General features: G+C 39.9%; 1 protein-coding gene across 1 annotated transcript in view; it reads left to right on the top strand.

Moving 5' to 3' along the window:
• Window positions 1–8,446: 8,446 nt before the first annotated feature.
• Window positions 8,447–20,645, top strand: part of NRIP1 (nuclear receptor interacting protein 1) — a 144,268-nt gene continuing 132,069 nt past the window's right edge. Inside the window, exon 1 of the mRNA XM_043993625.1 lies at window positions 8,447–9,089. The gene's annotated coding sequence lies outside the window, so the exon portion shown is untranslated. The remainder of the gene's footprint in view (window positions 9,090–20,645) is intronic.

The raw sequence follows: 20,645 nt of genomic DNA, 5'->3' as shown, positions 1-20,645 counted from the left end.
AAACAAAAACTATCCCCTTCTGATTACCCTTCTAAGTATCATCCTATATCTCCTCCCCTTCTAGTATAGGCTTCTTGGGAAAGCTGTCTGTGTTGGGTACTTCCACTTTTTCTCTTCTCACTTGCTTCTAAACCTTTACAGTTACCTATGCCTTTTCTCAATCCTTATTCTTTTTTACCTCCTTGCATCACTTGACCTTGTCAATCAATTTTTCTGTTAGATGCTGGTTCCTTTTTAGGTTTTTGTGATACTACTGCCTCCTAGTTCACATCCTTCCTATCTCACTACTCTTTATCAGTCTTTTTTGCCAGATCTTCAATCCATGTCAACTATGGTGTTTCCTCAGGGTTGGTCCTTGGCACTCTTCTTCCATCCCTTTATATTATCTCCCTTAATGATCTCATTAGCTTCCACTGACTCAGTTTTCACCTCTATGTAAATGATTATTAGATCCAGCCCTAATCTCTCTCCTGAGTTCCAGTCCAGCATCTCTAAATGCCTTTTGTACATCTCAAACTGTTTGTCCCATAGGCATCTTAACCTCAATGTGTTAAAAATCTCAATGTGTTACAAACTCATCATCTCCACTCCACTCCCAAACTCTTCCCCTGATAGCAAATCTATTATTTTAGGAAAAACCATAATCCTTTCAATCACCTAGGTTCACAATCTCAGTGTCATCCTCAACTCTTCACTCATACTCATCTTAAATATCCAATCTATTGTCACCTCATGTAGCTTCTGCCTTCAAAACAGTTCTTTCCACACACAAGATGCTTTGGTGCAGGACCTCATTACCTCTTGCTTGAACTTTTGTAATAGCTTTCTAATTGGTCCCCTCTGCCCCATCTCTACACTCCAATCTATCCTCCACTCAGCTGCCAAAGTGATTTTCCCAAATCACAGATCGAACCATGTCACCTGTCTACTTAATAAATCCCAGTGGCCTCCTATTACTTCCAAGATCAAATCTGTCTGGCATCAAAAGCCCTTCACAATTTTGCATCTTCCTACCTTATGCTTTATTCTCTTTCCCATACTTTCCAATCCAACTTTGCTGGCCCACCTACTATTCCTCACATGATACAATAAGTTTCTTGACTCCAAGCAAATGCATTAGTTGTCCCCCATGTCTGGAATGTGCTGTTATCTCACCATTGACTCATAGCTTGCTTCCTTCCAGACTCAGCTCACATCTGACTGCTTAGGGCCTTAATAGTTCCTTTCTTATTTCCCCACCAAGTCCCTTTTCACTCTCAGATTATTTTTCATTTATACTGTATACATCTTGTATGTACACAATTATTTCCAAATTATCTTATATTAAAATCTGAACTCCTTAAGAGGAGCAACAGTGTTTTTACCTTTTTTTTATGTGTGTGTAACCCAAGTGCCACACCCCATAGGTAAGAGTTTCTCTCTTTATTCATAGAGATCAATGCCCTGCTCCTGTGTGAAGAGCAGGGAAGGGTTGTCAAGACTAGGAGAAAAGGGTCTTAACTCTTTAGTTTCTTCAGTCTCTTCAAGTCCTGAAGTTGCTTTGGGTGCTTTCAGCTCCTAGCTTCAAGTGAGAATATGGGCAATGCCAAATCTCACTTTAGGTTGCTAAAGGGAGATTAAGACTCTGAGAAGAAGCCAACTTGAGAGGAGCTAGCAGCCTACAGTTTGCCTCACCAGAGACTGTGGGGAATTTTACCTTGGGCAAGATCTTGAATTCTCTCTCAGTTGAACTGCTACCTTTCTCTCTTCACTCTGTATTACCTGGTGTATATTCATCTATGTATACTTTCTCTGATTTCTGTTTTGCTATTGACTGGGACAAATGGGTTTCTTTGCAACCTGCTATGTGTTTTCATTGTGGAACTGTATTGGAGTGAAACCTTGGGTATAAAACTTGGGGCTGTGTTTCCCCTATTAGGAAACAGAATCCAGAAGCTTAGCTTGAACCTGAAAACCACATTTCTTGGACTAATTGTTGTTGTCTGTTCTTCATTCTCTAAGAGGACCGTGACATTGGGAAGTGATGTTATTTATGGTTTGCAGTGAACTGGATTTAAGTGAGGGAGGGCTGTGCAAGGTCACCAACCTTACTCTCTCCTTCAGAGCCATCCAGGTCCAGTAGCAAGATACACACACACACACACACACACACACACATCAGGACGATTGTAGATGGCCCTGGATTTTTTTTTTATGGCAATTGGGTTAAGTGATTTGTCCAGGGTCATACAACTAGTAAGTGTCTGAGGTGACATTTGAACTCAGGTCCTCCCAACTTCAACACCAGTGCTGTATCCACTACACTTGGCTGCCCTCTTAGACTAAGAATATTTAAGGGAGTAGATAGATTCTAGGCTGGAAAATATAGAATTTTAGCCTGGTACCCCCTCTTTCTGAGGAGAGCAGAGTGGCCAAGTTTTGGGTTCCAACATCCTCCTTCCCCTTTTGGCAGAAATTAAAGCCTTGGAGAAAGGTGGAGGGAGAAGAGGCTAGTGATGTCTGTTCTGCCTCCCTCTGAGCCACACAGTGACATCTCCATGCTATGTGTGGGGGATATTGTTTTGTTTTGTTTTTTACTCACTACTTGACCGTTGATCCTCACTACTGCACTTGGGCAAATCCTCTTCTCTTCTCTACTTAAACACAGAATTTACCTCTCTTTCAATGAACTATCATCCTTAAAAGAGTGCTTAGGAAGTCAGCTTTCAATGTGAAAAGCAGTTGTCTTTAAGCTAGAGAATTCTAAAGCTCATCAGACTGGCCATCTTTCTTAGTCTAGCTCAGCCAGTTATTCATTTACTTAGATTCTACACTGTTTAGTCAGAAAGGTGCTCACTGCAACACAGTTCAGGTTGACTCTAATACAGCTGACCATGATACCAATGCTGCTGCAAAGTTCTCAAACCAAAGATGGCAGAAGAATTCAACAAGACCTTATGAGAAGTTTCACCTCTCTCCATTTTTAGGTGGCACTGAAAGGCAATAGTTGTCACCGGAGCTCTTGGCCAATAAAGTCAATTCTTTTCTCCCACTAATCAGGTATTACTCAACTGAAGCCTTCTATTATCTGACTGTTCCTAACTTTTTCAGCTCCTCTACTGTGTCTTTAATTTTTTGACTTAGGCTTCTAAGTCAGGTTCTTCTGATATCCCATTCCTCTCATTTCCTTTTTCTTCAAGGGCATAAATGAGAGCCTCCCAACTATTAGTGATTCACCTCCCCCATCAGATAGTTTTAAAAAAATCTTATCTTGGAGTTCCCTGTTCCCTGGAGTTAGTAGAGGAGGCCACAGACAGCTTGAGGGCTGACTGTCCTTCCCCTCTTCCCCCTTCTATTCCTTTACTCCCTAATGTTTCTGCATTTATGGGGGTATGTGAGAGAAGAAAAGAAAAGCCAGTTTAACCAATTGATGCATTTGGAAAACGTGTACAATGTGTAACACCTGGGGACCTCTCACCTCCAGGAAAGGGGAGGGAAAAAAATCAGATCAACTATATAATATTCAGAGGACAAGATATTTGTGGAAGAAGATACATGCCCTGAGAATATTCCAGTTGCTACAGTATTAATTCTCTGTGGAAACACATCTACTCTCAGAACACTTAGAGGACATGATACTTATGGTAGAAGACACTCTTCTGAGAACATTCCAGTTACTACAGGTTTGCTCACTATGAAAATTTATCTAGTCTCAAAACACTGAGAAGACAAAATACTTTTAGCATGATCCACAGTTTTTGATAACATTTCAGTTGCTTCAAGCTCGGTCTTTGTAAAAGCTAATCTTGTTTCAGAAAACTCAGACCTTTCATCTTGGTCATGTTCATTGAGTAATGAAGATAAGCCAAGACAGACAGACAGATACACACACAAAATAATCATACCTTAGCTTCTAAGTGTATATGTGATTTCTCATTTTTAGCTTTACTTTCTTTAAAAGAATTAAACTAATTAGTTGACATACCATAATGCTTTGCAACTCTGAATTCTTTAACATGGTCATCCATCTTTTTGGTGCCCTTGATGGTGTTTTTACACACCTATTTATCTAGTTTTTAATAAAAGATCTTTTTCTGCCGCTTCACAGCATGAAATTTCCCCTAAGGGAAATATTATATATAGATTATATAGATATCATTTACAAACATATGTGTCTCTATATTTTGTGCCACAGATAAATTTCTCTCCCAAATTATCTAAATCTGTGTGAAAGCTTTGTGTCTTCATTTGCATATTATTAACAGTGTACATGAAAACAATGATATTTTAAAAGTTTTTGGCATTAAATTGTTCCTCTCTAATAGGGAATCATTTCACAATTGATATAAATCTTTCCTTTTCTGCAAAAATATTTTTACGTATGTCCTTTTCATCATTAAACTGTTCTATATGGAAAGGACAACATACCCTACACAAGCTATTTATTTTCCTTCAAATTATTTTCCTTGAGAGCTAATTCAATTCTTTGCTTTATTTCTTCCTGCAACTTCTAAAGTACTTTTGGCCAACCCAAAACCAACTACCCCCCCCACCCCCAACCCTTCTGCTTTTACCCATTGTGGATTTATTCTTCCTCTATGTTTGCCTCATGGTTTTCCACAGCTCTTCATGTATTTGGAATTTTCTTCTATTTATTCATTTTTATAGCCTTAGTTCTTTTTTTTCTGGGGCAATGAGGGTTAAGTGACTTGTCCAAGGTTACATAGCTAGTAAGTGTCAAGTGTCTGAGGCTGGATTTGAACTCAGGTTTTCCTGAATCCAAGGCCAGTTCTTTATCCACTGTACCACCCAGCTGCCCTCTATAGCCTTAGTTCTTGAATTAGGATTTTATTTCTGGTCAGCCTCCATTCTACCTTGCACTCTTGTATGGGTTAAATGGGCATTGTTGGTCCTGTTCCTTCTGTAGTCTGGATAGTACAGGTACTAATATGGATAGTATGGCTGGTGCTTGGCCCCATCTCACTCCACGGTTCTCAGTTTCTGTTTCAGTGTCCTGGTAGTTCACTGTAGGTACTGACCTTTACCCATCCCTATTTCCTTCTTGCACATTTTAACAGGGAACTGGCTCTTTCTTTGGTTTTGACCCTGACAAGCCTTAATCTGATGTAGGACAATGCTCTGGTCTCAGGTCCTCATTGAAGGTAACTAGGCACTGAGTTGGCCCTGTCTCCTGCTTTGGTTCCCAGGGAGTACATAGCCAGAACTTCATCCTATCAAATGCACAGTGACCTCTAAGGGTTAGCTCTGTCCCTCCCAATCTGTTCTAATAGGTGAGGGTTAGAATATGTCTTCAGCCTCAATTGATATAGAGCTTGCACTAGTTTGTGATCCTTGTGAAACATTCTCATTTATACTGTTTGATGTCTTTCAACCCTTTTGTTGACTTCTGTGGTATAATCTTCCTCCCATTTCTCCCAGACTTCCAATGTAATTTCTAGTGCTCCAGCTAATTTTCATTCTTCCAGGTTCCACAGGTTCTTGATCATCTCTGTGTGAATTTCTGGATTGGTTTCAGAAGCTTACTTCTTTCTATTTCTTGTTGGTTTGCCCTATTATTTGGGGTCCTTATTTGGTGGTGTGGGTGTGAGACACACACACATAGAGAAAGAGAGAGAGAGAGAGAGAGAGAGAATGAACTTAGTTCCTCTACAAGCTTGTTTTTGTGTCTCCTTTACCAATCTGTTGACTTTTTTCATGATTTTCTTGCATCACTCTCATTTCTCTTTCCTTTTTATCCTCTATCTCTCTTACTTTATTTTCAAAGTTCTTGGTGAGATCTTCTATGGACTGAGACTAATTCATATTTTTCTTGAAAGCTTTGGATGTAGGAGCTTTGACTTTGTTGTCTTCTTCTGAGGGTATATGTTGATCTTCCTTGTCATCATAGAAACTTTCTATGGTCAGCTTTTTTTTTTCTTCTGTTTGCTCATTTTCCCAGTCTATTTCTTGACTTTTAACTGTTTGTTAAAGTGGGACACTGCTTCCAGGGTGGAGGGCACACTGTCCCAAGCTTCAGGGGGTTTGTACAACTGTTTTCAGAGATACTTCTAGGCATTTGTAAGGTTTTAGTTCTTCCAAGGTGGTATGATTTAAGGAGAGGTATGTTTACTACTCTCCTAGCCTGTGTTTTGGTCTGCAAAAAACATAGGCCTGCTTTTCTGCCTGGGAACTATGAACAGAGTCTTGTTCCACTGTGGCTGCAAGCTCTTGTGTGCTTGTGCTCCTCCCCTGCCTGGGACTGCCACCCAAACCTTTGACCTGCATCCAAGTATGGGCAAAAGAACAGTTTTGCCTCAGTGCTAACAAAAATACCCCTGTAATCTCCTTCTGGACAATTGTTCGACCCCCTAACCCTTTGTGGGCTGAGTTTCACAAGTAGTTGCTGCTGCTGCTGCTGATTTAGAGGTTCCCAAGGCCTGCTCCTGGTTTTCTGTGGCTGGGGCTGGGGCTGTGAGCTTGTGCTGGGCTGTGCTCCACTTTCACCCTGGTACAACAGACCTTTCCTTTGGACCTTTGAAGTTGTCTTTGACTGGAAAATTATTTCACCCTGTATTTTTGTGGGTTCTGCTGCTTCAGGAATTGTCTTATGGCATTATTTGAAGTATTTGGAGGGGTCTTGAGGAGAGCTCAGGCAAGACACTGCCTTTTCTCTGCCATCTTGGATTCGCCCCTCTCCCCAATTTGTTTTAATTATTTTAAAAGTCCTTGGCATTTTTAAGTTTATGGGGACATTAATTTATTTCCCTAAAGCAAAATAAGCCGTGGGACACTTTCCTCTGTCACAAAATGATATTGTGAAAAAAAAGAAACCTTATATCTAGGGAGATGTTTGAGAGAGGCATGAATAGTTCTAGTTTGAAGTTTCAGAGATGAATGAATGAAGTGCTTGTTATATGCAGAGGACTATACTAAGCAGTGGAGAGAGAAAAAAAAAGTCTAAGTCTCTACTATGAATGGGCTCACATTCTATTTGGGAAGACAACATATACAAAAGATTTCAACTATAGGGAAATTGAAAAGGACTGGAAGTCCTAAAGGTGACAGGTCAGGTAAGTATCAGTTAGGGAGTGGAGAGTAGGAGGGGGTGGAGGGAAGGGCTGGAGGGTATTGAAGCAGGGCATAAGGTAAAGCTCAAATGTCTGATAGCCCTAACAGCAGAGCAGATGGCAGTCTGTTGGTCCTCCATCTCTAAAGGAGGATTACAGATGGTGACTTCCAGTTCTGCTAGGCAGTGTGAGCAGCCATTGCTGCTTTTCCAGTCTATTCCCTCAAATGAGGTCTTGGCAGACTAGGGCAAGGGATGGTTGATGGTAAGGTATGGTCAAAGGGTGTCCTCGTTGCCCAACTGTAGTAAAATCGTCAAGATGAGAATTGAAGGCAAAACAATATATTAGAAAGATAAATATAATGGGTGTTTCTCTTCATTAACTGCCACTTCTTTCATAAAAATTTAAAGTGAAAAGCCCACAAATTACCAAGACTCCAAAGTACGAAGCAACTGAACTTATTCCTTAGTGATACTTCACTGTCCTCAGAATGGTTATAATGTAATACATAGTTCCAATCCAGGAGAAGATGGAAAAGAACATGACAGGATTTTTAGGACTTCTGTCTTCGGTCCTTATTCCTTCAGTCAATGATAGAGAATTGTTGACAAACTCCCACTGGGAACTCTTCAGGTGACAGAGGGTTGGAAGATAAGCTCTTCCTGTGGGCTTCAACTTCTTCCCACAGTTAAAGGGGACTTCTCTGAGTTGGTACAGTTTTCTTTTTAGCATGGAATTAAAATGGTCACAGGATCATTCATGTTGTTGGTGAGTAAACTTTAAGGGGATAGAAAGGGTGAATGGAGGGGCTGTGGTTGAGGAAGCCTACAAGCTGGTTGTAGTAAAGAGAAGGGAAACCACAGAAGTGTTTCCACTCCAACACTTCTGGTACACCACAAGGTAGATAGCAAGTAGTACCAAGATTTGGACGCAGAGGCCCTGCCTGTGGTGGAAAAAGGAATCTCATTCTAATGTGTCCTTTTGGCCTGTGGAAAAGGAAAGGATGACTTCACCAAGGTAGAAAGGAATTGTCTCCAGAGAAAAGGTCAAGGAGGGCCATTGGCTGGATAGAGCTGGTAAATGGGACGAGGGTTTTTTTTTTTCTCCTTTTGGGTGGGGGAGTTGGAGGGAAAACGTCCTAAAATGTGGTTTCCGTTTACAGTCTAATTAAGCTGAAATCTCCGATGCCCTTTAATCCCTTTGCTTATGCCCCCGAAGCGTTGGGTCAGTCCGTGTTATAAACAACCAGGACCCACGCTGGGCTTCTCCCTCTTCCCCCCCTCCCCCCACCCGCCCCGTGACAAAGGGAAGGAGGAAAAAAAGGGGTTAAGAAACTTGGCTGAACCGATGAATGGCGTGGAGAGCGAGGGGAGGGACCGGGCTGAACCGAAGAGGTGGAGGAGGGAGGAGCGCTGCTGCTGCTGAGGCTTTGAAAGTCAGCCTCGCAGACATTGCAGCAGAGCCCCGAACTAGCGAGAGGGCTGGCCCGAAGGGGACCAGGAGGCGGAGGTTACGAGTAGGCGGCGGCGGCCGGACCAGCTCCCTCCCTCCCAGCTTTGTGTGTCGGGGGAAAGCGAGGCCGGCCGGAAGCGGGCAGAGCTGCGGCTGCTCCCACAACTTGCCTCTAGGAGCGGGGTCGGCGGTCCCCGAGCTTTTCCGCTCGCCTTCCTTGGGCCAGAAACGTGCAGGGGATATTTCTTCGGAACCGTCACCGCCCAAATGGTGTGGATTGTTTTTGTTTGCTTCTCTTCGCTCTCCACTGTTTAAAATGCTGTCGGGCTTTTTTTTTTCCCTCCTGAGCGGAAGAACCTGAGGGATTGTTGAGGCGACGGAAAGAAAGGGGGGAGGAGGAGGAGGAGTAGGGGTGCTGCTGGGGCTACGTCTGAATTGGTGCTTAAGTGACACGGCCAAACGGGCACTGACTGGGCCAAGTGCCCCCGGCCCAGGCGGCTCTCGGAGCAGCTGTGAGCCCTCCTTCTTCAAGGGCTCCGACTGCGCCTCTGGAACGGGAGCGGGAGTCGGCGGCCCGAGACCCTGGCTGGGGTGAGTCGGAAGTGCGGTCGGATGGTCCTCCCGGGGCTCGATGGATGTATGTGTGACCAGAGGGGGAGGGGCGAGGTGTGTGTGTGTGTGTGTGTGTGTGTGTGTGTGTGTGTGTGTGTGTGTGTGTATCTATATCTATGCGGGGGGGGGGGGTTCCTCGCGCGCGGACCCCAGCCCTCCCCCTCCCGGGCTGCTTCTCTCAGGGTTGCTCATCCGTGGCCTTGGAGGGGGGGGGCGGCCTGGGCGCTGCGGCCCGGAGCACCTAGCCCGCCAGGAGGCTGGAGGAGGAGCTGCCCGAGCGGGCACGCGGGGCGGGGGTGAGGAGGCGGGGGCCGCGCGGTCTTGCCCGGACTGAGCGCGATTTCGAGGCGGAGGGGAGGGGGGAGGGAGGGAGGAAGGCGGCTCCGGGGGCGGGCGGGTGGGTGGCTGGAAATCCTAAACTAGGCGGCGGGGAGGACTTATTTCCTGCGAAAGCCCCGTTCACCTCCCGCTTCTTTTCCCACCCCCACGCCACCCCGCCCCCTCAAATCTCTCCATAGAAATAAAAGTTAAGTCTAATTTTCAGTCCGATACCGAGGCAGTAACATGGCTGGTCACGCTCCCATCTTCATCCTCCCCTCTCCCGGCCCGCCGGCTCCTCTGTTCTCGGCTGGTGATGGGGAGCGGCGGCTGCTTCTCGGCTCTCCTTGGCTGCCCTCGGCTGGGCGGGGAGGATTAGCTAACAGCTGAGTGTATCCGAAATAAATGCGCCGGGGTGGCAGCGGGGGTCGGTCTGGGGGAACCCCGGGTGCGGGGGCGCCGCGCGCTCCCCACCAGCCTATTCTTCACTTTCTCTCCCTTCTTCCAGTCCCTACTGTTTTGCTGCCGTTGTCTGTGTAGCACCAGGGCTCGCATGCATGAACTTCCTACCTTTTCACCTCGATTCCTGCCTGATTCTGGAGGAGAAAAATAAAAACATATAATTAGACCTTACCCTCCCCCCGCAGCCCCCGCCCCATCCGTCCCTGGGTCATTTTTTTCCCCCTTCACCTGCTCATGTGAATGAAACACCTTTGACCAGGGGCCTCTTGGAACTGTTTCTTTTAACTGAAGAATAGGTTTCAGAGCATAGGTATGTTAATAAAGGACCCTGCTTTACCTTTGGCCATAAGGATTTTTCCTCTTTTAGTTTTATACAACTGTTTCTTTGCCATTTTCGATTGGTCAAGTTAGTTTTTAAGGGATTTCTCTGATGTGCTCCTAAAATGTTTATCTACCTTAAAGAGAAAAAAAAAGACTTTTCAAAATAAACAATTTAGTATAGAAATTTAATATTTTTGAAAGAAAATGTTGGGTGGTGTGTGTATATCTCTGTCTCTGTCTGTCTGTCTGCCTGCCTGCCTCCCCGCCCGCCCCTCCTCCCTCAGTCCTGTTGGAACCGAAACTTAACACATGTTGATGTTGAAAAATTTAAAGGAAGTTCCTAATAACAATAATTTATTTAAGTTCTGGGACTGGTTAATAGGAGGAAAGAGTTTTACATTCTTCATAGTACTTCTTGCTACTAAAGGAAAAGGAGGTGTGGGGGAATTGTTAGCAATGTGTGGGTATTGCTTCTAAGTGTTGACTTTTATGCAGGGAAGCTGGTTGGAATTTTAAAGTATAGTTGCATAACTGATATAATCTTAGGTTATAGGATTTGTTTTAGATGAAGGGGAATTAAAATATGTTTACACATATGAGTTTTTATACATTTCTTGGGAAAAGTATGTAGTATGAGTGGATCTGGATCATAAGTTTTAGTTTAATTAGAGATTGGGAAGGGAAGTGATCTTTTTCCCTCCTCAGACCAGTTGTTAAGCATCTTTTTATGGTGATCCAAGTTGAAAGACTGTACCACTTATAAGTGAACTTTTTAAACAAATGGTGGCATATAACTGCTAAATAAATGTTGGTAGCCATGTGGATGTATGGAAATAAAATTCTCTTTTCCATTAGAACCTGAGTTCCTTGAGGACAGGGATGCTATATTTTCCCCTTTTCCTCAGAGCTGAGACTGTCCCAGCATATATTAAGCACTTGATAAATGCCACTAAATTGGTTGACTAACTTAGATTAGGTTTCTCTAGTTTAAGAGGGGTGCATGGAGCTTTATCACCATGAATAGTGCTTTCATTCTTGTTTGGGTAGAAGCCTACATCTGCTAAAAGTAGAAACAAAGATACAAAATTGATTATGGCTAGCTACTAACTTTTTTGGCTACAGAGTTACTAAGAGAATTTGTACTCTTACTGCAATTGTGGAGATTAGGGGACTCCTGGCTTTTCTTAGCCTGAAAAGTGACCAAGAATGAATTTGAGTTAAAAGTGCCTCTCCTAAACTCTCTTCCTCCCTTTTCTCTCTTTCCCCACTCTTCTCAAGGAGTTTTAAGTTACTGGTTCACAGAAGTGAATTCACTGTGTTTCTCTTTGGGTCAGTAGGTGAATTGAAAACTAGGCTTAATGCCTACTGGGCAGTTGAATGAGGGGACTTTCCAGTAAACATGACATGTGCTATACACCAAATTATCAGAGAAAAACTGATCTTAATAATGATTTAAAATAGAGTAAATTGTCTTATAACAATACCAATTATATTACTGCCATAGTACTGTCTACATATATGACTAAACGATCTGGAGACTTCAGTAGGAATAATAGCTAAACATTCAAAGATGGGGGTGGGGTGAGTGGGACTAAATTCTTTGTTACTAACTGGGATGTTAATCTATGGTTCTATATTTTGTTTTAAATTACTAGATTCTCATAAATTGCATTGAGTGAGAGGATATAACTAAAAGTGGCTTAGATTTTGTTTGGGAAAACAATCCATATGAGATACAAGCGCAAAACTTAATTCAAAAAAGTAATAAATAGCCTGATCAATTTAAATTGACTACCATATTTTGTGTCAAATCACATGTCCCAAATTGGATATTTTATTTTTTAAAATATTGACCCCAAATCTGTTAAGCAGTGATTTCCAACCCCAATTTTGTAATATTTTAAAGAGCAGTATTAATTATTTCAAAGATTGCTGTGGAATTCATGAAGTAAATAATTTTGAATGTTATGTAGGATTTTAAGGGTCTGTATGTCACAAGATTAAAAAAAAAAATCAACTCCAGAAAGTGGATGATGGGCACCGTTACCATTTCCGGTTCCTTGCCACCACCGAAAGAACTGCTATGAACATTTTGTGCATTTTCTTTTTAAAAATCTCTTTGGGATATAGATCCAGTAGTAGTATCTCTAGGTCAAAGAGTATGCGGGGACAGCTAGGTGGCCTGAGTTCAAAACCAGTCTCAGACATTTAGTAGCTGTGTGACCCTGGGCAAGTGATTTAAGCCCTATTGCCTTCTTCTTGCACCCCCTGCCCCCCAAAAAAGAGTAAACATCATTTAATGGTTGGTTTTTTTTGAGGGGAGGGCATAGTTCCAGATTGCTTTCCTGAATGGTCGGACCAGTTTAAAGCTTCACCAACAGTGCATTAGTACCTGCTTTCCCATAGATTCTCTAGCATTTGTCATTTTCCTCTTTTGTCAACTTACCTGGTGGGTGTGAGGTGGTCTTTTAATTTGTTTTTGTCTACTTATTAGTGATCAAGAGCATTCTCTAATTATTAGGGATATTGGGCATTTTTTCATATAGCTAGCGGTAGCTTGGGTTTCTTCCTCTGAAAACTGCCTTGTCATAACATTTGACCATTTTCAGTCAGAGAACAAAATATATTCAAAACACAATTTTAATAAGGTATTTTACTCATTATGGTGCAGTGCATAGATTGCAGGGCCTGGAGTCAGGAAGACTCAGCTTCCTGCGTTCAAATCTGGCTCCAGATACTTCCTAGCTGTGTGACCCTGGGTAAATCACTTAATCCTGTTTGCCTCAGTTTCCTCATCTGTAAAATGAGTTGGAGAAGGAAATGGCAAACTACTCCAGTATCTTTGCCAAGAAGACTCCAGATGTGATCATGAAGAGTCAGAAGTGACTGAACAACAATACAGCTTACTCTTGTTTTGTTTTGTTTTGTTTTTTGTTTTGCAGGGAAATGAGGGTTAAGTGACTTGCCCAGGGTCACACAGCTAATAAGTGTCAAGTGTCTAAGGCTGGATTTGAACTCAGGGCCTCCTGAATCCAGGGCTAGTGCTTTATCCACTGTGCCACTTAGCTGCCCCTATACAGTTTACTCTTAACAGAAACTGATCGATTGTATCTTTCAATATATAAATCAGGTTAGATTTCATAAAAAATATGGGTAATGTAGAAATAATATTAAGGTTGGCAATTTAGTTATTCTTTTCTGTTAATATATCTCATTTGCAATAATTTGTAGTTGAAAAAAAATAAATGAAAACTGTCCTCATTTATTGTGTCCTTTGGTAGCCATGATGAGGTGAAATTTCCCCGGCAACTTCTGGCTCCAATGGCACCAGATCAGGAGTTGATGGGTTTCAGCTTTTTTAAAATCCATGTGGCATAGATGAAGACTAGAAAGAAGACTCTCTTATGCTGTATTGTTTGTAGTAGCATAGTTGATTACAATAAAATTACTTATTGAATTGAGATCCTATGGGTTATAAGATGTTACTTTCAAAGCTATCCTACTTGTCTTTTTTCTTTTTCAATTTACTATTCATAAAAAAAAATTGCAATACTCTCTCCCACTTTTTGGGGCATTGTTATTGTCAGCTTACTCCTCTTCACCCAAGTTATGAGAAATGGTAAATTCTACCCTCTTTTTCCTCTTTAGAGTTTTGCCCTCTGTTATCTTTGCCTGCTTAAAACCCTCAGATTAGAACCAGTCAATTCCTAGGACCAGTGTTTTCCTATTTAAGAAATATCTCTAAGGTTCAGAAGAGAGAGTTGTTTTTTCTTCCCCATCAGAATATTAGCACAATATCAGTAGCTGGATGAGTAAATTTGAAAATCATTAATGATATTTGAAGATGAGGAGGGAGAGCATTTCCAGGTATGGGGATCAGCCAATGAAAATGCTTAGTTGGGAGTTAAAGAGAACTGTTTGAAAAACAATCAGGAGGCCAGAATCATAGCCTCTGTGGAGGGATAATAAGGTATAAAAAGACTGGACAGATAGTAAAGGGTCAGGTTAATTAGGGCTTTGATAGTCAGATGATCTTTTAATTTCATCTTGAAGGTTATTGGATAGGGAGAATGATATAGCTAGATCAGCATTTTAAGAGCAATTTTAGTGGAGGATGTATTAGAGCAGAGACTTGGGAGGGGGCTTATAAGACAGATGTTAGGAAGGTAAAATTGACAGGTCTCGGCAACAAATTAGGTATGAAGGATACAAGAAAATGCCCTCAGGATTTGAGGATGACACCTAGGTTTTAAGCCTGAGTGACACTGGGAGGATTGTGGTACCCTTGACAGTAATCAGGAGGTGAGGAAAAAGGGATAGGTGAAGATACTGACTTTAGTTTTGAACCTGTTGAGTTTAAGACATCTATGGAACATCTAGTTTGAGATATTATGACAGGCAGTTGAGCTATGTGACTAGAAGTCCAAAGAGAGATAGGACTAGAAAGGAAAATTTATGGTGCATGTGCATTTCAGGAGGTGATAAGTGGATCTTTTTATCTTCACTTTTCTCTTTGGGCAGTTTTAATTTATGATTAATTGAAGTATAGTGTTAAGAATTTAAAAAAAAATACCATTTTAGGTGGTCCTGGAATTCTTAAATTTATATCAGAAATTCTCCCAGCTTTTCTTTTTTGCTTTTTAAGATTTATTTTTAAAATTAAGTTACAGTATAATTAAGAATTTCAGTTCTAGAATCCAATCACAATAAGTTAGTTTTGTTTTGCACCATAAATAAAACTTGGCTGTTTTATTTTTAAAATGGTAAACATTTTAAGATAGGCAGGAAATCATACTAAGAATTTTTAATTCACCTCAACAAACATTAAATGCCCACTCTTTACAAAATAATTTTTCAATCTAGGCTGCATAATCTGTTATGATGAAGCCTGGAATTCAATTTAATTTCCAAGTTTTATTTTAAACATTAAAAAAAGGTTCTCTAAAGCTTGAAGCATTTGAGGCTCTATGCATTCCAAAATCATGTGATAACTTAAGTTCAGCTAAAATCAAGGAAAAAGGGGATGAGAGGAAAACGTTATTCATATCTTGTTAAACTGGTATCTTAACCTCTGACTCAGAGAACACAACCTAAGACTAAATGAGTTATAATAAGAAACAAATTTAAAGTTCAAAAACAAATTGTACTCAAAGGTTACTCATTATTATAATGCATTAGGTACGAAATTTCATGAGTGTATGACATGGAAATTTTAATTTGAATGAGCTTATTTTTCTCCTGGTTGAAATAATAAAAAAATCACAGTGAAAGAAAATGGTTAAGGATTTGTGTGCATGTGTGTGCGTGCCTGTGTGTGTGCGCGCAAGTGCAAGCCACTTGCTTGATCTGAATTTGAATAAGTAGAAAAAAATGCACATATGTTTAGGCACTTGAAAGTAGAGTTGTTCTTTGCCATTGTTCTACACAAAGATAGTGCCCATCTGTACACTTTTATTGTATATACGTATTGAAATTCATGTTAGGACATTTAGAGACTTGAAACTAACTTTGAGCTCTCTAGGAAAATGGCATAAAAAGGAGGATTGATTTTGGTATAGCTGCCTCATCTCTCCTTTAAATAGTAACCTCGAAAGAGTAAAGTACTGTGTTTTGGGAAGGAAAATTTAGTTCATTCAAGCATTTTATTCTAATTGTTCAGGATGTCTTTCAAAGAGCCTAAAGATTTAATTTAAAAAACATGCTTTGTAGTAGTGAGCATGAAGTATTGTCAAAATCTCAACTCTGAACTCACACATACTGTGTTCCCACGGGGCAAAGTCCTATTATTTTAGTTTCATATGATAGACTGAACACATTTCTATTGACGTAAGCTATCTTAGACATTCTTTTTTTGTTCAGGTGTTATCCACAGAGCTTCCTGATACTCTGTGTGTGTGGGTATCTATAAACAAGTACATATAGCACATATTTATAATGTATATTATGCTTAAAGGTTTGTAAAGCTCTTTACACATATTTTATTTTCATATCAACCTTGTGAGGTAGATGTTATGCTTGTTCTTATTTTATAGTTAAGGAAACTGAGGTTAAGAGAAATTAAGTGACTTACCCAGGATCACACTGGATTCAAACTCAGGTCTTCTGACTCCAAGTCCTGAACTCTATCCCTTGCATCATTTACCTGTAAATTTAGGGAACTATGGAATGTAATACAATCATTGAAATAATTATAAAGGACATTTCTCTCATTAAAGTGGAATTATGTTCGTGAGGTAGGCAAATCTGAATAGAAAATCCTGTCTTCTATCTTTGGTCCTACAGAATTTCTTTCCATAATGATCTGATAAGGACTGACAAAGCTAAATATACAACCATGTGTCTTGTTGCAATTTATTATAGAGACACTCTGGTCTCAGTTCAGAAATGCTTCTATTTGTGATTTTTAGTTTCCATTTTACCAGTAGGACCAAGCAACATACTCTACACATACCTAATTGAGGACTCTTGTCTTAGCTGATTTACTTACTATTACAATGACCTAACTTCTTACTGGCTTAAATGTCATCCTCAGTAATTGTATTTTAAAGATAGTGCTCATACTCTAGTCACTTTATAGTAAATGAAGAAAAGATCAATAGTACTATTGTACATTGACTAGGGGGAAAAAGTAGAATCTTATGAGAAGATGTAGCAGGAAATTAGATTTGTGGGAAAGACTCAGTGTGGCAGGGACAATTCTGGCACATGATCTATTTTTAAGTATATATATAAAGTATTTGTATTTTGTTAAATATCTTTAACTTTTAAAACTTCATTTAATACCTATGCATCTTTATGCCTTGATATTTATAGAATTTTCTGAACTTCATTAATACCTCCCTGAGAAAATTATGTTGCGTATTTCCCCATAGACAGTAAAGGAGTAGTTAAGTTAAAACTATATTAATGTTAAAAATGAAGACAGAACTGTTTTTACTATAATTAGTACTTCTGGAAAAGTAGACATACTTTTTTAATTGGATACTTCCTTCTGCTACTCTCTATTAGAATATAAGCTTCATGAGGGAAGGGACTGCTTGGCTTTTGTATTTGTATTTCTAGAGCTTATTGTGTTCCTCCTGACACTTGAAGAAAGCTATCTTTTGATAGTCTTTTCTTCTTTAAACCAGCAGTTCTCCAAATGTGGTCTAGGGACCCCTGGGTATTGCTGAGGTCCTTTTGCAGTGGTCTACAATTCCAAAACTGTTTGTATAATATTAGTAAAATGTTTTAATTTCTGATACAATACATATAAATAAGTATAAAAAAAGCTCTTTGGGGATTCCTTAATAATTTTTAAGAGTGTAAAGATGTCCTGAAACCAAAAAGTTTGAGAACTCCTGTTCCAAACGAGCATCTTCAAATGATCTTTGTCACCATCATGGTTGTCTTACTCTTAATGTAATTCTTTCTCCAAAGGGACAGATCACAATTCCCATTCATGCCACTTTTATGGAGTAGGTCTTGGCAATATCAAATAGTTTATTTATGCATATGGTGGATCTCTTCATAGTCCTTTGGGTAACCTTTAACTTTACTTCTTTGGAGATTGTGGTATTCCATACTTTGCAGCATATGCAATCACTAGAAGAACATTGATGAGCCTTTGTTACAGGGAGAAGCTTAGGATGGTTAAAGGGCCCTTTTTATGAGTTGATCAAGATCACACTTAAGTGGAAAAGACAGAACTAGAACTAATTTATTCAGATCACTTGCACTTTATGGTATATACAAGTGGATCTTAGAAAATGGAATTTTCCATTCAGACTATTGAGTTGTTAATATCTTTCAGAGATGCTAACTCAGCTGATAGTTGAGTCAATTTGTCTTGATGAATTTGGCATTTGGAGAATTGAGAAGTTCAGAATGGCCATTTTTCTGAGTGCTTATTTGTTTGCTTTCTTAAAACAATATAAAAAGAATTAGCATTGTTGTGATTATTGTTCTGATATTTTCCATATTTCTAATGATTTCTAGAATAATGATAAGGAGATTTTCCAGTGTAAGTGCGGATCATTTTCATGACTATAGCTTATTTTTAAAAATACATTATTATTGGAGCAGCTAGATGGCACAGTGGATAGAGCACCGGCCTGGGATTTAGGAGGACCTGAGTTCAAATATGACCTCAGACACTTGACACTTAATAGCTGTGTGACCCTGGGCAAGTCACTTAACCCCAATTGCCTCACAATAAAACAAACAAAAAAACATTATTATTGATTTTTTTCCCATACATCAACATAATTACCCCAAGTTTCTTTTCCCCTACTCTTCTCAGAGAACCATCACCTGTAACAAATGAATGTCTGTAAGGTGGCTAAGATTCTAGCAAGACTGTCTAAAAATCTAATGAGTGGTCGCCGATGAATTAGAAGCAAGAATTAGAAGCAAGAGTTTAGACTTTTAAGCATTTATTAAGGAGCATAAGAATTTGGTGAAGAGAGAGAAAGAGGCCTAAATTCACCTATCTATCTCAGGGAGCCAGCGTCTCCAGCTCCACTCCCACTCAGGTCCCAGGCGAAAAAGCCAGAGAGAGAGTGAGCCTTGCCCCCTTCTTCATCCCAGAAGCCTCATGTGAAACAGCACACAGGGCTGTCCAAACACACACAGCTCCAAGCTAATTGGCTGGTAGCTTTGATCCACAGTACCCACGAGCAAACATCACTTCCTGATGCCAGGGAACTGACCTTCCAAGCCGCATGGCTTGCCTTCAGACACCTTTTCCTCATGGCAGAGCTTTCCTACATTATGTCTCCAGCAGGGGGCGTCACTCCAATTCTCACACAAATAATATTTTTTAAAATAAAAATAGCACAATCAGTTAATATGTGCATTACAGAACATGTGCAGTCTGTAACACCTGTGCACTTTCTGCCTCCATGAAAGGGTAACTCGGGGGTGACTATATCTTAATTTGAGTCTTGTTTATATTTATAATTTTGTTAGATTTTGATTTTTTTTGGTGTGTAGATATTTCCATTTCCATTGTTGTAGTTACTGTGTAGATTGTTTTCTTGGCTCTTCTTCTGCATCTGTACTCTGGATCAGTTCATATGTATTTTTCTTGCTTCTCTGTAGTCATTGCACACAACATTTCTTTCAGCACAGTAATCTGTTACATTGATAGGCATTTACCTTGTTTCCAGTGTTTACCTATCAGAAAAAATGTTTCTGTCAATATTTTGGAATGTGTGGAGGTTTTCTTATCTGTGGCTTGCTTTGGGTTTAATCCTGGTAATGGAGTCTCTTTTTTTTGGCTTCTGGGTGTACTAAACCATAGAAAGAACTGAAGTTGCCTTATCTTTGATGAATAAATTCTGTTTTATAAAGGTTTGAGAAATCCTAGTTATAAGAAAAAACAACAACGTAGGCTTCCATCTTGTTCATCTAGAAGTACATGTGTAATTTAAAATTGTTATGCCACCTGAATCTTAAAAGTACTTCATGAGCCTACCATTTGAAGGATTCTATAATGATCAATTTAACACGAATAATAATCACCCCTAATTTATTTATTAAAAAATATTTCTGTTTTAGATTCACTAAAAGCAGAAAAAATATACATAGAATGAGTGTTTTGTGTATATTGTAAGCATAGATTTTTTTCAGGGAATGATTTTTTCTTTTTCTTCTTTGGTGGGGCAGTGGGGGTTAAGTGACTTGCCCAGGGTCACACAGCTATTAAGTGTTGTGTTTGAGGCTAGATTTGAACTCAGGTCCTCCTGAATCCAGGGCCAGTGCTTTATCCACTGCACCACCTAGCTGCCCCCAGGGAATGATTTTTGATAAAATTTCTTTTTGTTATTACTACTTAAGTACTATATCATTTGTCTTCCATTTCACAAATACTTGTGATGACAATTGTGCTAATTTTGCAAATTATAAAGTAGCAAATCAAAATCTGAAGAACCTGGAGTTTATATAGTTCTAGTTTTTAATGAAAAAACAAATATATGCATATATTGTTTCAGAGTTACCTAATGAATTAGTAGACAGGATTTTTTTATACTGTGTCGTGGAGGGCTTATAGTTTTCTTTGACTAGAACTTAGTCTTTCCTTTCACAAATGGACTCCGTTTATTATTTAAGAGTTGACCTAAATAAAAACCCCATAAATAAATAAACTAAATAAAATACCCCATAGCAAAATTTGGTTTTTAGAGTTTGCAGATTTGGAACTGTTGGTCCAATTTGTAACATAATCCTAAGGCTAAGATTTGTGGAGGTTAAAATCATATAGTATTATTTTAGTTTCTTGCTGCAGCTTGCAGCCCCTGTTCATTTTCCTCACTGTGCTCTCCAATCCATTTACCCTTTAATTTTCTCTTCATTCTCTTTATCCCTCAGTTTTTTCCCAGGCCATCACTCCTGCACTAATTATATACTCTTTTCCTTCTGCATCTTGACCTGTTGGTGAACAAGTTCAACTCT

The sequence above is a fragment of the Dromiciops gliroides genome, chromosome 3 (assembly GCF_019393635.1).
Source record: "Dromiciops gliroides isolate mDroGli1 chromosome 3, mDroGli1.pri, whole genome shotgun sequence".
Taxonomy (NCBI): Eukaryota; Metazoa; Chordata; class Mammalia; order Microbiotheria; family Microbiotheriidae; genus Dromiciops; species Dromiciops gliroides.
The sequence above is the reverse complement of the archived record's forward strand: the minus strand, read 5'-3'. Positions and strand labels throughout refer to the sequence as shown.